General features: G+C 49.3%; 2 non-coding genes across 2 annotated transcripts; both read left to right on the top strand.

Annotated features, from left to right (window-relative positions):
- The first annotated feature begins 12,433 nt into the window (after positions 1–12,433).
- Positions 12,434–12,515, top strand: TRNAS-UGA (transfer RNA serine (anticodon UGA)). The gene has a single exon. It is a non-coding gene; the product is annotated as a tRNA-Ser (tRNA).
- Positions 12,516–13,811: 1,296 nt separating this feature from the next.
- On the top strand, positions 13,812–13,893 carry TRNAS-CGA (transfer RNA serine (anticodon CGA)). The gene has a single exon. It is a non-coding gene; the product is annotated as a tRNA-Ser (tRNA).
- The last annotated feature ends 3,260 nt before the right edge of the window (positions 13,894–17,153 follow it).

The raw sequence follows: 17,153 nt of genomic DNA, 5'->3' as shown, positions 1-17,153 counted from the left end.
ATCGTGCCCGCAGGCTGGCCGCGCCAGGTTTTTGACGCCATCCACGGCCTGTCCCACCCGAGCACGAAGGCCTCCCAGAGGTTGGTCGCCGACAAGTTTGTCTGGCATGGCCTCCGGAAGGCCGTCCGCGGCTGGACCAGGACGTGCCTCGCGTGCCAGCGCGCGAAGGTGCACCGGCATACCCAGGCCCCATTGGCCCCGTTTACGGTGCCGGCACGTAGGTTCGACCACGTGCACGTGGACCTGGTGGGACCTCTGCCCCCCTCGCGGGGTTTCACCCATGTCCTTACCATGGTGGACCGCACCACCCGGTGGCCGGAGGCCATGCTTTTGGCGGCGACGACGGCGGCAGACGTCGTGCAGGCGTTCATCGCCACCTGGGTCGCCCGGTTCGGTGCCCCCTAGGACATCTCGTCCGACCGCGGCCCCCAGTTCACCTTGGAGCTCTGGGCCACGGTCGCGTGGGGGCTCGGGGTCCAGCTGCACCGAACCACGGCCTACCACCCCCAGGCCAATGGCCTGTGCGAGCGGTTCCACTGCTCGTTGAAGGCCGCACTCCGTGCCACCCCCCGCGACGGCGGCTACGTCGACAGGCTCCCCTGGCTCCTGCTAGGCCTCCGGACGGTGCTCAAGGAGGACCTGCGCGCATCCGCGGCGGAGTTGGTCTTTGGACAACCGCTGTGGGTGCCGGGCAAGTTCCTCCCTGACCCCACGGCGCCTTGGTCCGTGGCGCAGGAGCGTTCTGCGCTGCAGGAGACTGCCCGGAGGTTTGCCCCGGTGCCGACGGCGCACCACTGGCACCCTCCTACACACGTCGCCCCGGAGCTTCGCACCGTGGAGTACGTCTTCGTCCGGCACGACGCCCACCGGACACCACTGCGACCCCCGTACGACGGGCCTTTCCACGTGCTGGAGACCGGGGTGAAACATTTCACCCTGGACATCGGCGGCACTCCTGACCGGGTCTCCATAGACCGCCTCAAGCCGGCCCACCTCGACGTGGACCAGGCACCGCCGGTGGCTCGGCCCCCGAGTCGGGGCCGCCCCCCTGCTGGCGGACCCCCGGCACCGCCCAGCACTGCAGGCACGCCGCCCCCCGGTCCGGCACCCATCCCGGCTACAGCCGGGGGCATCCCACCTGGCATCCCTGCACCCCGGACGCCGCCGGTCGCCAGAGGGCGCTTCGGCCGGGTCATCCGTTTGCCCCTCAAACTGGCCCTCCAGGTGCGCGGGAATTCTGGGGGGGGGGGGGGCGCGTGTGGCGGACACGAAAGCCCACTGGCGTGGTGACATCATTCCGCGCACCAAGTGGGCGGCGGCCACGCCCGATGGGTAGGCGTGGCCTCAGGATATACACCGGGCGTGCAGCCCGGAGCGCGCCAGTGGTACAGTGACCTCTTTGAATAAAGAACATTAAACTTACCGCATTGTCCGCTTCATCCTTGGAAGCAAGTCGCGCGCGTAGCACCGCGTGCTTCAACAGGGAATATGTATAATATTGTTGTGGATATGAGGACTGTATATTTTTTTTTGATTGTGTGCTGTATTGTTGTGATTATTGTTTATTCTGTGCCTCCTGCCTCCGGAGCTGTGTAAAGACCAAAAGGGCGTCCCATAGTCCACAAGCATACACGTCAGCCAAGTAATAGAATATACCTGTTGATAGTTATCTCTTATTCTGTGTTTTAGCGTAAGGCTGTGTCTTCCATTAATAGAAATACTCCATTGCACCAGTGAAAGAGATAGATTCCCTTCCATTCCCCCCTTTCCGTCAATTGCAATTTGAAGCGCCTTCCGCATTTTGGTCGGTTTTTTCCCTTCATCCGCCATTGACCACGAGGCAGGGTTGGGGGAAGGAAGGCGTTTCCCCACCTCGTCAGAGAGGGGAGGAGTGAACCAGCCCCGCTCGACCAACCATGAGCCAGGGGTTTGGCTACAGAGGGCGGAGGAAGAGCGGTCGGGGAGGTTCGCAAAGGTTGAGGGGCGGGGGCCTATATAACCCAAGGCAGGGCGTGTCCAAGAGGAGAGATGCATTTTTACAGAGGAGAGCACTGAGCAGAAGACAGAAAGGCCTGGAGTTGGACTTTGAGTTGGTCTGAGTTGGTTGGGAGTCGGTCGTCAAGTGCAGAGTGGTGAAGAGTCAGTCAGTAGAGGTGGTGGTCAAGTGGTTGCGTTGGTTGCGGTGAGGAGTCGGTGGTAAAGAGTGAGGGACCAAGAAAGAGAGAGAAAGAGTCCTGAAGCAAGAGAGGAAGTTGTTGGACTGGGTGGGACTAAGGAAGGAGAGAGAACCCGTCACACCAATCCCCCAAGCTCCGCGTTGGCTCCACCAAGCGTTCAGCTCCACCAAGCTCCGCGTTGGCTCCACCAAGCGTTCAGCTCCACCAAGCTCCGCGTTGGCTCCACCAAGCGTTCAGCTCCACCAAGCTCCGCGTTGGCTCCACCAAGCGTTCAGCTCCACCAAGCTCCGCGTTGGCTCCACCAAGCGTTCAGCTCCCCCAAGCTCCGCGTTGGCTCCACCAAGCGTTCAGCTCCACCAAGCTCCGCGTTGGCTCCACCAAGCGTTCACCTCCAGCCATCCACCTCCTGCAATTCCCCGTGTGAGTCGTCTTTTGTTTGTTCTGTCCTGGGTTAATTAAGTCTGTATAAGCTAGTATTTTCCCTGTGTCACCTGCGTCTTATGTGCTTGTAAATAAACGTGACTGCTTTCTTTTTGCTTGTGTGTAAATAGTCAATAAATTCAGTCGTATTTCCAAACCTTTCTTTGCCTTCGTTTTCCTCTTTGCATTGCGTCGTTTTCGTCTTTTCCCTCATTGAGCAGCTGGGGTGCGATACGGCCAAAGTCTGGGTGAATCGGGTGAGTTTTGTTAGGTCGCGGTCTTACACCACCGCTCGGTCTATAACATCTAACCGCGATCTATAACAATTGGTGTCTGGGAGTGAGATTCGAGGCCCGACCAAATTTAAAAAAAAAAAAACGAATAGAGGAAAAAAAAAAAAAATTTGGTCAAAATTTGGAGCGGCCGAAATTTGTTTTGTTTTATAAAACCCGAATTTTGAAATCGCGCCATGGCTGTTCAAGGCGACGGGATGCCGGTGGGAGAGATAGACGGGTTAGGGGTAACCCAGGACCTCGGGGAAATGTATGTGGAGAAAATGGTGGAGGAGAGTAAAGAAGGTGTGGTTGAGGAGGTAGCAGGTGCACTAAATGGCGCTCTCGCGCACGTGGTTACAGCGGCACCAAATTTTGCCGCGCCCTTTGTACCAACGGTGGAAGACATGCAATTATTTATGGCTGAAATGGAGGCCCTTTTGAACCGGAACAGGGAGCGATGGTTAAACCAAATTGAAGCAATAACCAACAGAATGGATGACCGCATGCAAAAATGTGGGGAGACCATGGATCGCATGGTGGGCGAAAGAGTCCCAGGGGTGCACGAGGAGGTAACGCGAGTCGAAAAGCGCTGGTTGAGCGAAGCGGAGGAAAGCACGGGTACAATGACGGGGGTAGAAATCGCGACCCGGGGTTTGGAAAAGCCGGCGACCGATGAGGTAGAGGAGGGTGTTTTATTAAAGCCAACGGTCGTCGAGGTGAACAAAGAAATTATGGGTATAGTTGAAATTGGAGAGACCGGGGACTTAAAGTTAAAAGAGCAACAATCGGAGGAAGGAATGGAAATTGCTCAAAGTCTAAATGCACATCCTGATGCTGTACTCGCTAATCCAAATGGAAGTTTGCAGGTTTTGGTGCAGGGAGGAAGAAGAACCCCGAAGGTGAGACGTGCTGTGTATTGTGCTGGGAGATTTTGTAAGAGGATGTTTAGCGACAAAAGAATTTTCGCGCGCTTGGGATCGAGGAAGCACCCGGGCGTTGGTGAAGGGTCCCGAGTGAGTGGAAATGGCACGCGTGGGAGGAAAAAGTGTGCGTCGGCGAGTGGGTGTGTTATAAAGTGTGGGAGTGAAACCGAGTGCGAGCGAGAATGCACGTCGGTGTGTACGGGGTGTGACGCAGGGAGTGAGAGCAATGCGGAGTGCACGCCCATGGTGAGTGTTACGGAGGACGTAACGGAGGAGAGGTGTGGACCGAAGTGTGCGCAAGAGGTGTGGTGTGTAACAGAGAGAGCGTTGGTGGAATGTACGGACGGCGTTGGAACGCCAGGTTTTGTGAGGGTGAAAGGGGTAGCGTATGCTTGTAAGCATGCAAGTGAAGCATCGATGGTAACCGGTTTAGTGGTTAGAGCGACGGATAGCCGATGCGAGCACTCGGGGCGTGGGGTGCTTTGTTGGGTGCGAGGCCCGGCGTCGATCGAAGCTGCGTCGTTTCTCTTCGGAGCGTCGTTGCCGATTCGGGCTTGGCCCCGCCCCGCACGGTCGAGTCCGGGCTTTGTCGGGCGAGGCGACCGGTCCGGTTCGAGGGCGAGTGGGAGGAAGCGGAACGGTGCCCCCTCGTGGGGACGGGGTTCCGACCGGGGGAGATTGAGCCATCGGGCCCGGGACCGCAAGGTGCCGCGCCGAGATGGTGCGTGGAATCTCGGTCCAACCAAACCACCTCCCTTGAACCGAAAGCCGGACGGATTCAACCTGCAGGCAACCAAACCACCCGAATTCATTGCTCGGCTTTGCGAAGCCGAGTTTAATGATGTCATGGCGCACCGAGAGGATGTAATAAGTAGACGGATGATGATGGTAGTGATTTGATACGAAATTTATAATAGTGGGTAGAATTGGCAGTAAATGGAAAATTTTTGAATTGGTTGGAATTTGGACGAGCAAAATTGATAGAGAGACCCCCGATGTGGTGGGATGGCAAATCCACCATCCCTCACAGGTGGGGGCAAAGGAGCAATAGCTTATGGGGTGTATGGCAGTGAAAACTAGCCCGGGTGGGTTAGGTTATATTGATAGGGCCCTAGAAGATGACATTAGGTGACGTTAAGTTTAGTTAGTGACTGATACCTGTAGTGGGGACGCAGGTAGATTAGTGTGGATGATAATGACGTGGGAGCGCAATAGTTTAAAGGGACGACTGGGAAGCGCAAGTTTCAGAGGGGAGTAGTTAGCTGAGATGATGCCGTGTGTGTGAGGATTGAACAGGTGAGGATTGAACAGGTGTGATCGAACAGGTGTGATTGCACAGGTGTGCAACTGGACAGGTGTGTGGAACAGTGTGTGAGTAATGAGTGTTGTGGATCAGCGTGAATGCGCTTGGGGAGAGAAGGGTGCAGGTGGCACCAGGTGTGAGAGCACAGGTGTGCAAGTACAGGTGTGTGGAGAGAGTTGGAGTAAGTGGTACGGAGTGGTGTGCATGGTGCAAAGGTGTGGATGGGGAAGAGTGGACCCCTTTCACGAGTACCCGGGGCGGGTAGTGTAAGTGTTAGGTAGAGGGTACAGGTAAATTGTGGTAGGATATTGGCATCTGTGGTGCGGTTGCAGAATGGTGTTGTGAATGGGTGCATTAGTGTTGTGGAAATGGCTGGGCGTGTAGCCTGTTAGTGCGTGTAGTTGGTTGGGCACTCCACCACTGTGAGGATGTCGGCCAGGTGAGGCCGCAGGTGGGCTCTGGGAGCCGGTAGTTGTGAGTGGGTGCCTGAGGATCCCGGGTGTGGATCGGGCAGCCCAGTGCCAGAGAGGGCACCGAGTGGGGAGAGCGCCAGAGGGCCTTCCCCAGGTAGTTAGGTTAGGGTAAGGAGCAGGTAAGCTCGGAGGCAACTGCAGTGGTGGGGGTGTGCAGGTGGGTAGACCTGTTGGGAGAGCTACACGTCGCGGCCCAGAAATTGTGCGAGGGCACCGGGAGATGAATCGGGGGAGTGAGACCCCAAATTGAAAAGCACCACAGTTTGGCCAATGGGAATTTGTTTTTAGAACCCATAGTGTAAGAGGGCCAATGGTTTGGCCGGAGAAAGACCCCGGGTAGTGTAAAGTGTGTTAAAGTCATTTAGAGGATAGTTAGGATGAAGGATCTCCTCGCACCATCTGCACCCACTCACCGGAGGTGACAGGTAACTCCACACCATGCCATGTTTTATTATTTTTAATTGTGCAAATGTTTGGAATGTGAGACGCATCATGACGTGGGTGTGACATTGTGCTTTGATGTTCCATCTCTGCCTCCTTATGAGGATTGATGATGAATTGATGATGGCAAATTTTTGAAGTAGAGGGATTGTGGTGACGAATTTGATATAGGGGAAATATGGGGAAGACGTGACAGTAGTGACGAATTGGTAATGTGTAGGTTTTGTACATATGGGGTAAGGGCAAGGGTGGGCTAGGTAACAGGGGGGTGACGTACGGTAGGGACGAGCTTTCTCACTTCGCCCTCCGTACGCATTTCGCCTTGCATTGCCTTTTTGATGTGTACCCTTGAGACCTTACCCCTCGCTCATCTGTCTTGTCCCCCCCTTTTTGTCTCCCACATGACCTGTGCGCCATTGGGCGCCGAGGGGAGCGTGCGTGGGTCGGCCATTGTGCGCCCGAAATTCCCAGAACCAGCTGTCTGCATCGATGCACCACATTATGGACCACATGTCTGTGGCCGAGCACCACTTATGGACCCCATGGGTTGGGGGCATGGCCCCTCTGCTGGAACCGGTCATGAGGGCCCGAAATCTTGCTGGCGGACCTTGGCCACAGGGCACCGATGCCCCACAGGTGAACCACACTAGTCGGCCCTGTGGGCCATAAATAAAATCAAATAAAAAAGGGACACATTGGGCACACTTTATTGAAAATAGGCCGCCAGTAAGCAAAGCAAAATGGAAATGACAACATCTGGAAGACAAATAATAATCACCAGCAGAGGGAGCCGAAGAGCAAGAGACCACCTGCAGGGTTAGGGGTTGTTGGTTTATTTTTATGGAACACTGATGAACTATGGTGACTGCACCGATTGGTGCTTGGGTGCGTTTTTGGGTGCTTTTAATGGTGCGTCGATGCAGAGCAGACTGTCCCCCCCCCCAGAAAGAACAATTACAGGTCCTGGGTTAGTTTTGTAAATAAAAATAGCGTCAGTGTAAATAATGCTCCCCACCGTCAGTGTTTAGTTTGAAGACCATTCCGCAATTCGGTTAACTGTGGGCGTAAGTCTGTTAGGCAGGGTGCAATGGAGCAGCGGGACACATTTATTTATGTTTTAAAACTGTCGCACTCAGGGTCAGGTTAAAAATAGAGGGAACTACACCTACGTGTCACACTAAATAAAAGTTGTAGGCTCGGGACGTGCCTAAGAGGAGGAGGGTGCAGTGTTGTGGATATGAGGACTGTATATTTTTTTTTGATTGTGTGCTGTATTGTTGTGATTATTGTTTATTCTGTGCCTCCTGCCTCCGGAGCTGTGTAAAGACCAAAAGGGCGTCCCATAGTCCACAAGCATACACGTCAGCCAAGTAATAGAATATACCTGTTGATAGTTATCTCTTATTCTGTGTTTTAGCGTAAGGCTGTGTCTTCCATTAATAGAAATACTCCATTGCACCAGTGAAAGAGATAGATTCCCTTCCATTCCCCCCTTTCCGTCAATTGCAATTTGAAGCGCCTTCCGCATTTTGGTCGGTTTTTTCCCTTCATCCGCCATTGACCACGAGGCAGGGTTGGGGGAAGGAAGGCGTTTCCCCACCTCGTCAGAGAGGGGAGGAGTGAACCAGCCCCGCTCGACCAACCATGAGCCAGGGGTTTGGCTACAGAGGGCGGAGGAAGAGCGGTCGGGGAGGTTCGCAAAGGTTGAGGGGCGGGGGCCTATATAACCCAAGGCAGGGCGTGTCCAAGAGGAGAGATGCGTTTTTACAGAGGAGAGCACTGAGCAGAAGACAGAAAGGCCTGGAGTTGGACTTTGAGTTGGTCTGAGTTGGTTGGGAGTCGGTCGTCAAGTGCAGAGTGGTGAAGAGTCAGTCAGTAGAGGTGGTGGTCAAGTGGTTGCGTTGGTTGCGGTGAGGAGTCGGTGGTAAAGAGTGAGGGACCAAGAAAGAGAGAGAAAGAGTCCTGAAGCAAGAGAGGAAGTTGTTGGACTGGGTGGGACTAAGGAAGGAGAGAGAACCCGTCACACCAATCCCCCAAGCTCCGCGTTGGCTCCACCAAGCGTTCAGCTCCACCAAGCTCCACGTTGGCTCCACCAAGCGTTCAGCTCCACCAAGCTCCGCGTTGGCTCCACCAAGCGTTCAGCTCCACCAAGCTCCACATTGGCTCCACCAAGCGTTCAGCTCCACCAAGCTCCGCGTTGGCTCCACCAAGCGTTCAGCTCCCCCAAGCTCCGCGTTGGCTCCACCAAGCGTTCAGCTCCACCAAGCTCCGCGTTGGCTCCACCAAGCGTTCACCTCCAGCCATCCACCTCCTGCAATTCCCCGTGTGAGTCGTCTTTTGTTTGTTCTGTCCTGGGTTAATTAAGTCTGTATAAGCTAGTATTTTCCCTGTGTCACCTGCGTCTTATGTGCTTGTAAATAAACGTGACTGCTTTCTTTTTGCTTGTGTGTAAATAGTCAATAAATTCAGTCGTATTTCCAAACCTTTCTTTGCCTTCGTTTTCCTCTTTGCATTGCGTCGTTTTCGTCTTTTCCCTCATTGAGCAGCTGGGGTGCGATACGGCCAAAGTCTGGGTGAATCGGGTGAGTTTTGTTAGGTCGCGGTCTTACACCACCGCTCGGTCTATAACATCTAACCGCGATCTATAACAATATATATATATGGTTGACTACATAAATGTTAAGCTCACCAGAGACCGAATACACACGTGTCATTACACTTTTGATTTGAAACCAATATATATTAAGCGATTTCACTTATCGAACATAAATATGAGTAAGGTGATGGATTCCATCCAACTCGGCGTATTTTAACCACTTTAACCCCAAATAGCACTTCGTTCCTTGTCTCGAGGAAATCTGTGGATTATACGACCTTGTCCTGGTCTAACAGAACATCCCCAAGCGGCACAACACACCATATTGTTTGATTTTATTGAAATATTACTCAAATGAAATATGCAACGATACGAAGCAATGGCACGGAGCGGGTGCAGCGGGAAAGCTGCTCGGCTGAGGTGGTATGCAAAATGGCGCCTGTAAACCACGTGACGTGGGCTCGACCAATCACGGCGGTAGTTGAGCAGATCAAAGGCTGGCCAGACTCTGTTAATATACGGCACTGGTTCTCACCATTCATCACATTGTGAACGTGGTTAATAACACGGTATTTAAATAAATAAATCGTCAATCTGAAGATGGAAAATTGTTCCATTGCCTGTCAGTATGTTGCTTCTTCCCTGTTCAATGAACCTCGACTTCATATACAAACAAAATGACCACACTGTGGTCACAACCTGCGCCAAAATCCAGTAATGGGCCGATTGTGAAGTAATCTCAATAAGGGGCCATTCAAACATTTTATGACGCTATTTTTTTAGGGAGGCATGCGTGCTGATGGGCTTGATTAAACCTTACTATCAATTTTTATTCAACATATTATTTTATTTTTCAGGGTCCCTCATTGTGAGTAACGCTCGACCCAAACAAAACCAATTGAAATATGACGCAACAAATCCGGGCAGTGTTTAATCAGCAGCGGCCGACATGCCTGATGTCTTCGGCCCACCAGAAACCAAGATGGCGGCCATATTATTTTGGCTGAGTGCCATGGTGGGTGGAGTCAAGCTACAAATGTGGGTGGGACCCAGCAGCTATCCGACCAATGGGTGCACACTTCAAAAATCGACCCCAAACAAGAACCACCACAACAACAGCAACAATCATGCATTTTGAAAAGAATGTCTAAACCTGATTCATGATTTTAAAAAATGATAATACGTACACGTTCATTCACAACACCGGCTTCACTGGCTATAAAGTATTTTAATTACAAATTAGAGGTGCATAAGATGGTGAATCAAACAAATATGGGTGAAGCTGAAACAAACACCTATTGAACTTTTTCGCAATTTTTTTGCATACTTCCGCATCCGCAAGATGGCGGCCTCCATTGAGTGATTTGGTGCGTCAAAGCTCGGAATTCTCAAAGGATCCAGAAAAATCTGGCTTTTCAACATAATATGTATGCGTTCATTCACAACACCGGCTTCGCCGGCTACTAGTACCGACTGCAAAGCTGCAATGAGCCGGCGAAGCCAAAGCCTCTTGCCACTATTTTACCCATCACGATGGCATCAGTGGGTTAGGTAGTTGGTAGTAGGTCGGTGTGGGTACCGTACCTGGTAAGACTTGGTAAAAGAGAAGAGCAGACAGTCCTCCCCAATACCTACATACAATAAATGTCACAAGAAGCTCAAGGAAGTAACTATACGATGTGCTAGCTTAAGGCCTATTTTAAGAAATTTTAACTGGGCTTAACATACGTTTTCACAGTATGTGTGTAGTCTTCTAACTTCAGTCGCTGTCAGGGCTGGTTCTCTCCGGGCACGGCGGCTTCCTCCACCAGAAGAAGTTAGCTTGCAGTAAGATCAGTGCCGACAGATCAGACGATAGCGCCGTTGCAGGCAATGTGTGACTGTCGTTAATCAAACCGAGCTTTCTTTCTTTATGTAAACCGCTTATACCGTATTTCTGGCCGTGAAAAACTATCCCCTATGGCCGCGAGATTTCTAAAAAATAATTCTTCGTCAATTTTAGAATATTTGATGCCGTTTTAAGCGTCCGAAACGTGGTAATAAGCTTTTTTGAAATATTTTTTCAAATGCTCGAATCTCATTGGTTCCGGTTTTGGTGACGATTTTCGTTGAAGATAACCAGGGCCCGTGTGGGCCCAGGGAACGAGGTTGGTCTTAAAGTATTTTAATTACAAATTAGAGGTGCATTGGATTGTGAATCAAACAAAGACAGGTGAAACTAGAACGGGCACTCGGTAGAGCGCATACCTTCGCCGCAGCTACTGTTCTGTACTTGGCATGGGAGTGTAGGGAACAGAACAACAAAAATACGATTTTGACCTTTTCGTGACCTTGACCTTGACCTTTGACCCGATTGCTCCCAAAATCTAATCAAATGTGTCCCGTATAATAACCAATCATCCCACCAAATTTCATGCAATTCGGTTGAATACTTTTTGAGTTATGCGAATAACATACACACACACACACAGACATACAAATAAATACACAGCGATCAAAACATAACCTTCCGCTTTTGCGAAGGTAACAAACTCCTATTGAACTTTTCCCCAATTATTTTATGCATACCTCCGCATCCGGAAGATGGCGGCCTCCATTGAGTGATTTGGTTTTTGGATTTTTTTTTTTCAAATGCTCGAAGCTCATTGGTTCCGGTGTCTGGTGACGATTTTCGTTGAAGATAACCAGGCCCGTCTGGGCCGAGGTTGGTCTTGAGGTATTTTAATTACAAATTAGAGGTGCATAAGATTGTGAATCAAAAAAGGACGGGTGAAACAAACTCCTATTGAGCTTTTTTCAATTTGTTATGCATACTTCCGCATCCGCAAGATGGCGGCCTCCATTGAGCGATTTGGTGGGTCAAAGCTTCGAAATTCTCCAGGGATCCAGCAAAATCTGGCTTTTCAACATAATACGTACGCGTTCATTCACAACACCGGCTTCGCCGGCTATTATGTTGAAAAGCCAGATTTTGCTGGATCCCTTGAGAATTTCGAAGCTTTGACGCACCAAATCGCTCAATGGAGGCCGCCATCTTGCGGATGCGGAAGTATGCAAAACAAATTGAAAAAAGTTCAAGAGGAGTTTGTTTCACCCGTCCTGTTTTTGATTCACATTCTTATGCACCTCTAATTTGTAATTAAAATACTTTAAGACCAACCTCGTTCCCCGGGCCCACACGGGCCTGGTTATCTTCAACGAAAATCGTCACCAAACACCGGAACCAATGAGATTCGAGCATTTGAAAAATTATTTCAAAAAAGCTTATAACCGCGTTTCGGAGGCTGAAAACGGCGTCAAATATTCTAAAATTGACGAAGAATTGTTTTTTTAGAAATCTCGCGGCGGTAGGGGATAGTTTTTCACGGCCGGAAATATCCGAAGTTGAGACGGAATTCACCGAATTAATCAAGAAGGAAATTTTATAAATTGTAATCTCATCCAGAATGCAAATGGTGTCATTTTGAACTAGGTACGGTACCAACTACACCTACCTACCACCAACTACCTCACCTACTGATGCCATCGTGATCACTATGGCATCAGTAGGTTAGGGAGTTGGTGGTGGGTCATATAGTGGCAAGAGGCTTTGGCTTCGCCGGCTCATTGCGGCTTTGCAGTCGGGTACGAGTATTTATCTTTGGTTTTTCAATAGAGGTGAGGACATCGACAACGACATGTCATGGTGGCCAAGTCTTAAGTGGCCAAGTGATACGTGGGAGGAAACTACGTCAGTCCGAAGCCGGATATGACATTTAAGAGGCAACCTCATCAGTCTTAAGCCGGATATGACATTTGGGATATTTACACGCAGTACTATTGCAAGTCATGGTGGCCGAGTGGTTAAGGCGTTGGACTTGAAATCCAATGGGTTTTCCCCACACAGGTTCGAATCCTGTCCATGACGTTAGCTTTTTTTTCGATCCTCCGTTCTGTGTCCAGAATGTCAGTGTGGTTCAAATCCCGTCTGAGTCATCACAAAGACTTTAAAAAATGGAACGTGCTGCTTCCTTGCTTGATGCTCGCCATTTAAAAGGAGAAAACACAGGCAAACAACTGAAGGTGAGCAATCCTAATACTAATAGTAATAGCGCAGCCTTTTCTGGCCCGAATGGTCTCTTCCCACGTGAAAGTTCCTCATAATGGAATTCATCTTGTTAAAAGTCTCCATGCCATGATATAATTAGTGGGGCGGCTTAGCCCAAATATTCAAAAGAATTGTGCATTTTGTGAAACAAGCACCAAATTTGGCACAAATGTACATTAATATGTTGCGAACATTTTCAGATATTGGGCCACTTGAAATTCCGTAATTTTTTTTTTCAAATTTTCTCAAATTTCGTAATTTCAAATTTTTCGGGTGACACCGTCACAATTTCGGTCTTCGAGGCCGGCCGATAGGCAAAGTGTGACCGGAAGGGACGAGGTTCTCCTGACCACGTGGCCCTCGATCTGGGAAGCGAGAGGCGTTCCATTAGTGGACGCGCCCCTCACGCCCGACTTTTGGGCGGCCCCGGCAGGCCGTTTGTTTTGACGTTCCGTGACAGGCCCCGCACCCCCACCTCCGGGCCGACCGGAAGCTTGTGCTGAGTACATCATACCTGAACAACTCAGTGAGGCAGAACACAGCAGTGCACACCAGGGTGACCCCTTCAGTGCATAAACCAATTAACCTGTCCACTGCAGGGCATATAGAAATGAAGTTATTTTCTGCATATAATAATAATATAAGTTCAGTTCTATATAACAATTTCTGTTATCACCACTACCACTACAACTACCACTACTACAAGCTTTGTCTGGAATTTTGTGGACTAACAGACAAACAGACATACAGACAAGCTGGGATCAAAACATTACCTCCTTCCACCATTGAGTGTAGAGGTAAACATCATGGAAATTATATCATGCCCTAGATTTAATTCATGCTTACCCGTGTATTTGCTTCACTGGTTCACAAGGTCTTTTGCATACATGTAATTCAGACTCTCGTCTTCATTGCTGACCACACAATGTTCGCAACATATTAATGTACATTTGTGCCAAATTTGGTGCTTGTATCACAAAATGCACAACAGGTTTGCTATGCTGCTACACTAAATGTAAAATAGTATTTTGTTTGTTTCCTTGAGGGAAAGACGTTGTGATCTCATTGATCTGCTATTGCATGTTGTATTGGAGGTGAGAACGTCGGTAACGATATGTCATGGTGGCCGAGTGGTTAAGGCGTTGGACTCGAAATCCAATGGGGTTTCTCCGCACAGGTTCGAATCCTGTCCATGACGTTACCTTTTTTTTTTAGAGCGTCCACTCTGAGTCTGTGATGTTGGCGGTTCGAATCCGGCCGAGTCGAACCAAAGACTTAGAAACCAACGATGGTACATTTTGTTTCTTTTGATGAAGTTCATTATTAAAATAAGATCGAGTGCAGACAAACAGCCATAAGATGGGAATAATTACCCACACTTTGATGGACTTCATGGTCTCTTCCTGCGTCAAAGTTCCTCGTTATGTAACTCGTGTTATAATAATTCTCCATGCCAAGATGTCATGTAAAATTGTGTTTTGTTTCTTTGTTTTACTATTCAGAAAGTTCACATAACGGCTCCAATATGAAAATGTTTGAAATTCAGGAATTAAAGAGACATTGTACGAAGATCTCGAAGCTTCTCATTTGAAACTTGTGATCGAGAAGATTCTCCAATTAAATTTTTAAAATACCTTCATTTATGGCCTGTCAGCAGTAAAACAAGTCTGGCATCCACCATATTGAAATAAACTAATCCAAGATGATTTCCCACAATTCCTTGCAGGAAACACGTTGTGACATCATTGATCTGGCGGCCATTGCTTGAATATTGTCTCGGCAGAATTTACTTTTGTTTCAATCACCCTCAGCCTGACGTTAAAACAAATAATCTGTAATGATAATAACCACAAACTCCAAACTTCTCTCCACTATGGAACCTGCTACTGGTGATGTCGGGCTCACATAAACTACGAGCATCTACAATTATATAAAGATTGGTCATTTTTGAACATTGCAAAATGCGAATGCAATGGCAAACCACCCACGGTATCTTTCAGAGAGTTCTTCTGCAGTACCTAATATTTTATTCAAGAGGATCGTGGAGTAAATTGCATTGGACGAAAAACATGATTGAAAGTGCCTGAAACGAGGCCAAATGAATTGTCTATTTCAGAAACAATGCAAAAGATGAGCAAAGTATTGTTATGATTTTTGGGGTTGGGTGATATATAGATCAGGTTGATCTGTGTAGGTGTCATGCTCTGACTGTCGTGAAGAAGAAGAACCATTTCGATGTACATGAGTCAGGGACCTGTCTACCCCAGATGTCAGATTAAGTGTATCTTTGTGGTCATACAAGGATAGTCTTGTGTCAAATAGAGTAGGGATTATGCTAATTCCCCAACAGGAGGAGGGAGCGAGAGTGGCGAGATCACGTGATTTCCTCCGTGCGTCAGAACACTGGCTGTGCGTAAAAACCCGGCATTCCGGATCGAGATTCCAATGGATTTCGAAATGAGAAACCGAGCTGTTTATACATTGTGAATAATACATTAGAGTAAGCCTAATCGCGATGGGGTTCAGTTTGATTTTTACTGGGATCAAACCACGTGGTTTCTTTGATGTGAACTCAGCGAAACGGGACGAGGTCACGTGGTACTTGTACTCCAGATTTCCGACGTCATCCACTCAGAATCCGTTCCGGCTATTCCATCTAACTTTGCAGGCCCTGCCAATCAGAGGAGCGTCGGATTTGAAGAGGAAGAAGAGGACGAAACTCGTTTGCCCGATGAGATGCGGATCCGAGAAACGAATGACCGGCAGTGGAACTGGCGTAGTTAGGGCTAGTGGGGCCAAAAGTCAATACTAGGACCAGCGCGCCACAGGCACTGGCATAGTCAGGAATTTCTATTGGGGAGCCATAAGCGGCCTCAGCAGCAGAGCTGGGATCCCCTACTCTTTCCAAAGGACACGGGACACCCAGTTTAACGCCCATCCGAAAGACGACACCCATTGATGAATTACCTGCTTCTCCATCTTATCTTGTTCCTTGATCTCCATCCTGATACTTTAAGCTGAGTGATAAGAAAAGGCTTCAATAGCCATGGTGTCTTTGTGTGGCAGTTCCTCCTCACTTTATTCAGCATACTCATCAAGTCTTTGCTTCAGTTGTCGTGCGGTAGACCTTGGGCTTCCCTGTTTGGTATCATCCCCTTTATTAGCCCCCATTAGACTTATGGATTGAGTCTTGGCCGTCTACAACCATATCTCGGACATGCATGGTCCGATTTTGTTCAAACTTAATCTTGTGATTAGGCAGTTGCCCTGAAACAACTTGCCTTTGCCTCTTGGAAGGCTAATCCAACTGAAGGCAATCTCAGTTCCTTACACCAAGCTCGGAACAAGTGTGTGTCTACCCTCAGGAGAGCCAGGAAGCACTATCTCTCTACTCTCCAGACTGAACTCTCAAACCTGGCTCCTTTCTCCAAATCCTGGTGGCATCTGGTCAAATCTGTTTCTGGTGTTTGTTCCCCCTCCATCCCCTCCTTTACCTCAAATGGCTACACAGTTGACACCGCACGTGACAAAGCCGAATGCCTCAACTCTGTGTTTGCCTCAAAATCTTGTGTCCCAAATCCATATCTCTCTGTACCCACCTTACCAAGTCGAACCCAGCTGCTCCTGGACTCTGTGTCCTTCTCTCCTGACAAGGTGGAGAAGTTTCTGTCAAACCTCGACTCTGATTCTGCAACTGGACCAGACGGCATCAGCCCAAGGGTCCTAAAATCCTGCTCTGCCGCTCTTTCACACCCTCTCTCTGTTCTCTTCACCCTCTCTTTTGCTCAATGTCATCTGCCTTCAGTTTAGAAATCAGCAAACATTACCACTTTACACAAAAAATGTGCAAAAACAGATCCTTGCAACTACAGACCAATCAGCCTGCTCCCAATTATCAGCAAAGTCATGGAATCCATCACTGCTTCGGATATCAAATCTTTCCTCTTCTCCAATGGCTTGATCTCTGACCATCAATTTGGTTTCAGACCAGGTCATTCTACTTTGGACATGCTGCTTCTGCTGTCTCAACACTGGATGGAGGTCCTCAATGCCAAACAGGAAATCAGAGCTGTCTCCCTTGACATATCACATGCCTTCGATACAGTCTGGCACCCCGCTCTGCTCACCACAATCTCCTCCTATGGTATCCATGGAAATCTCCACGCATGGCTTGTGGACTTCCTCTCTGGTCATAGTCAACTGTGGCCGTGAATGGATTTCTTTCATCTCCCCTTCCTGTTGAGGCTGGAGATCCCCAAGGCAGTGTCCTAGGCCCTGTGCTTTTTTCTGGTCTTCATCAATGATCCCTCCGACTCTCTGGAAAATCCTCTCCATCTCTTTGCTGATGACTCCACTCTCTGCCGCTCCATTCCTCATCCCTCATATCGGCAGTCTGCAGCCTCCTCACTCTCTGCAGACCTGGACAAAATCACAGACTGGGCAAACAAGTGGAACATG

The sequence above is a fragment of the Myxine glutinosa genome, chromosome 1 (assembly GCF_964187855.1).
Source record: "Myxine glutinosa chromosome 1, kmMyxGlut1.1, whole genome shotgun sequence".
Lineage (NCBI taxonomy): Eukaryota > Metazoa > Chordata > Myxini > Myxiniformes > Myxinidae > Myxine > Myxine glutinosa.
Note: the sequence above shows the minus strand (reverse complement) of the source record. Positions and strands in the feature narration are given on the sequence as shown.